Below are 4,540 nucleotides of genomic sequence, written 5' to 3'. Positions count from 1 at the left end.
GATGAAGGTTCAGGTAGGTTACAATATGAACTTGATTTCTCTGCTGTTAATTCTCACTCTGTGTCTGTCACTGTGTCTTTCTCTGTTTCTCTCTGTCTGTCTCTATGGTTATGTATCTCTCTCTCTCTCTCTCTCTCTCTCTCTCTCTCTCTCATAAGAACATAAGAAAGTTTACAAACGAGAGGAGGCCATTCGAACCATCGTGTTCATTTGGTGTTCATTAATAACTGAGTGATCCAAGAATCATTTCCAGTCTATTTTTAATTGTTCCCAAATTTTCAGCTTCAACCACATTACTGGGGAGTTAATTCCTGATTGTAACAACTCTCTGTGTGAAGAGGAGTCTCCTGTTTTCCATCTTGAATGCCTTGCAGCCCAATTTACAATTGAGTCCCCGGGTGCGTGTGTCCCTGCCGATCTGGAAAAGCTTCTCTTGTTTGATGTGGTCGATGCCTTTCATAATTTGGAAGACTTGGGTCAAGTCCCCACGAAGTCTCCTCTGTTGCAGGGTGAAAAGGTTCAGTTCCCACAGTCTCTCAGAGTAGGACATTCCCTTCAAACCTGGAATAAGTCTGGTTGCTCTCTCTCTCTCTCTCTCTCTCTCTCTCTCTCTCTGTCTCTCTCTCTCTAAATCCAGATTTTCCCAATGCAAACACTCATGTCATCGTCTACATACTAATAATGAGATGAGGTTCTGATTGGGTTCTGTTTAATATACAGGTACTGAGTCGACCACAACTGCAACCATAACCACACAATCTGATGAAGGCTCAGGTAGGTTACAATATGAACTTGATTTCTCTGCTATTAATTCTCTCTCTGTGTCTGTCACTGTGTCTTTCTCTGTTTCTCTCTGTCTGTCTATGGTTATGTATCTCTCTCTCTCTCTCTCTCTCACTCTCTCTCTCTCTCTCATAAGAACATAAGAAAGTTTACAAACGAGAGGAGGCCATTCGAACCATCGTGTTCATTTGGTGTTCATTAATAACTGAGTGATCCAAGAATCATTTCCAGTCTATTTTTAAATGTTCCCAAATTTTCAGCGTCAACCACATTGCTGGGGAGTTAATTCCTGATTGTAACAACTCTCTGTGTGAAGAGGAGTCTCCTGTTTTCCATCTTGAATGCCTTGAAGCCCAATTTACATTTGAGTCCCCGGGTGCGTGTGTCCCTGCCGATCTGGAAAAGCTTCTCTTGTTTGATGTGGTCGATGCCTTTCATAATTTGGAAGACTTGGGTCAAGTCCCCACGAAGTCTCCTCTGTTGCAGGGTGAAAAGGTTCAGTTCCCACAGTCTCTCAGAGTAGGACATTACCTTCAAACCTGGAATAAGTCTGGTTGCTCTCTCTCTCTCTCTCTCTCTCTCTCTCTCTCTCTCTCTCTCTAAATCCAGATTTTCCCAATGCAAACACTCATGTCATCGTCTACATACTAATAATGAGATGAGGTTCTGATTGGGTTCTGTTTAATATACAGGTACTGAGTTGACCACAACTGCAACCATAACCACACAATCTGATGAAGGTTCAGGTAGGTTACAATATGAACTTGATTTCTCTGCTATTAATTCTCACTCTGTGTCTGTCACTGTGTCTTTCTCTGTTTCTCTCTGTCTGTCTCTATGGTTATGTATCTCTCTCTCTCTCTCTCTCTCATAAGAACATAAGAAAGTTTACAAACGAGAGGAGGCCATTCGAACCATCGTGTTCATTTGGTGTTCATTAATAACTTAGTGATCCAAGAATCATTTCCAGTCTATTTTTAAATGTTCCCAAATTTTCAGCTTCAACCACATTGCTGGGGAGTTAATTCCTGATTGTAACAACTCTCTGTGTGAAGAGGAGTCTCCTGTTTTCCATCTTGAATGCCTTGCAGCCCAATTTACATTTGAGTCCCCGGGTGCGTGTGTCCCTGCCGATCTGGAAAAGCTTCACTGGTTTGATGTGGTCGAAGCCTTTCATAATTTTTAAGACTTGAATCAAGTCCCCACGTAGTTTCCTCTGTTCCAGGGTGAAAAGGTTCAGGTCCCTCAGTCTCTCAGTAGGACATTCCCTTCAGACCTGGAATAAGTCTGGTTGCTCTCTCTCTCTCTCTCTCTCTCTCTCTCTCTCTCTAAATCCAGATTTTCCCAATGCAAACACTCATGTCATCGTCTACATACTAATAATGAAATGAGGTTCTGATTGGGTTCTGTTTAATCTGCAGGAACTGAATCGACCACAACTGCAACCATAACCACACAATCTGATGAAGGCTCAGGTAGGTTACAATATGAACTTGATTTCTCTGCTATTAATTCTCACTCTGTGTCTGTCACTCTGTCTTTCTCTGTTTCTCTCTGTCTGTCTATGGTTATGTATCTCTCTCTCTCATAAGAACATAAGAAAGTTTACAAACGAGAGGAGGCCATTCGACCCATCGTGTTCATTTGGTGTTCATTAAAAACTGTGTGATCCAAGAATCATTTCCAGTCTATTTTTAAATGTTCCCAAATTTTCAGCGTCAACCACATTGCTGGGGAGTTAATTCCTGATTGTAACAACTCTCTGTGTGAAGAGGAGTCTCCTGTTTTCCATCTTGAATGCCTTGAAGCCCAATTTACATTTGAGTCCCCGGGTGCGTGTGTCCCTGCCGATCTGGAAAAGCTTCTCTTGTTTGATGTGGTCGATGCCTTTCATAATTTGGAAGACTTGGGTCAAGTCCCCACGAAGTCTCCTCTGTTGCAGGGTGAAAAGGTTCAGTTCCCTCAGTCTCTCAGTAGGACATTCCCTTCAGACCTGGAATAAGTCTGGTTGCTCTCTCTCTCTCTCTCTCTCTCTGTCTCTCTCTCTCTCTCTCTCTAAATCCAGATTTTCCCAATGCAAACACTCATGTCATCGTCTACATACTAATAATGAGATGAGGTTCTGATTGGGTTCTGTTTAATATACAGGAACTGAGTCGACCACAACTGCAACCATAACCACACAATCTGATGAAGGCTCAGGTAGGTTACATTTGAACTTGATTTCTCTGCATTTAATCATCACTCTGTCTTTCTTTCAGTTTCTTTCTGTCTGTCTCTATGCTTATGTCTCTTTCTTTCTCTCTGTACCTTCACATTTTCCCAACGCAAACACTCATGTCATCGTCAACATACTAATAATGAAATGAGGTTCTGATTGGGTTCTGTTTAATCTGCAGGAACTGAATCGACCACAACTGCAACCATAACCACACAATCTGATGAAGGTTCAGGTAGGTTACAATATGAACTTGATTTCTCTGCTGTTAATTCTCACTCTGTGTCTGTCACTGTGTCTTTCTCTGTTTCTCTCTGTCTGTCTCTATGGTTATGTATCTCTCTCTCTCTCTCTCTCTCTCTCTCTCTCTCTCATAAGAACATAAGAAAGTTTACAAACGAGAGGAGGCCATTCGAACCATCGTGTTCATTTGGTGTTCATTAATAACTGAGTGATCCAAGAATCATTTCCAGTCTATTTTTAATTGTTCCCAAATTTTCAGCTTCAACCACATTACTGGGGAGTTAATTCCTGATTGTAACAACTCTCTGTGTGAAGAGGAGTCTCCTGTTTTCCATCTTGAATGCCTTGCAGCCCAATTTACAATTGAGTCCCCGGGTGCGTGTGTCCCTGCCGATCTGGAAAAGCTTCTCTTGTTTGATGTGGTCGATGCCTTTCATAATTTGGAAGACTTGGGTCAAGTCCCCACGAAGTCTCCTCTGTTGCAGGGTGAAAAGGTTCAGTTCCCACAGTCTCTCAGAGTAGGACATTCCCTTCAAACCTGGAATAAGTCTGGTTGCTCTCTCTCTCTCTCTCTCTCTCTCTCTCTCTGTCTCTCTCTCTCTAAATCCAGATTTTCCCAATGCAAACACTCATGTCATCGTCTACATACTAATAATGAGATGAGGTTCTGATTGGGTTCTGTTTAATATACAGGTACTGAGTCGACCACAACTGCAACCATAACCACACAATCTGATGAAGGCTCAGGTAGGTTACAATATGAACTTGATTTCTCTGCTATTAATTCTCTCTCTGTGTCTGTCACTGTGTCTTTCTCTGTTTCTCTCTGTCTGTCTATGGTTATGTATCTCTCTCTCTCTCTCTCTCTCACTCTCTCTCTCTCTCTCATAAGAACATAAGAAAGTTTACAAACGAGAGGAGGCCATTCGAACCATCGTGTTCATTTGGTGTTCATTAATAACTGAGTGATCCAAGAATCATTTCCAGTCTATTTTTAAATGTTCCCAAATTTTCAGCGTCAACCACATTGCTGGGGAGTTAATTCCTGATTGTAACAACTCTCTGTGTGAAGAGGAGTCTCCTGTTTTCCATCTTGAATGCCTTGAAGCCCAATTTACATTTGAGTCCCCGGGTGCGTGTGTCCCTGCCGATCTGGAAAAGCTTCTCTTGTTTGATGTGGTCGATGCCTTTCATAATTTGGAAGACTTGGGTCAAGTCCCCACGAAGTCTCCTCTGTTGCAGGGTGAAAAGGTTCAGTTCCCACAGTCTCTCAGAGTAGGACATTACCTTCAAACC

This window comes from Amia ocellicauda, chromosome 12 (assembly GCF_036373705.1).
Source record: "Amia ocellicauda isolate fAmiCal2 chromosome 12, fAmiCal2.hap1, whole genome shotgun sequence".
Taxonomy (NCBI): Eukaryota; Metazoa; Chordata; class Actinopteri; order Amiiformes; family Amiidae; genus Amia; species Amia ocellicauda.
Note: the sequence above shows the minus strand (reverse complement) of the source record.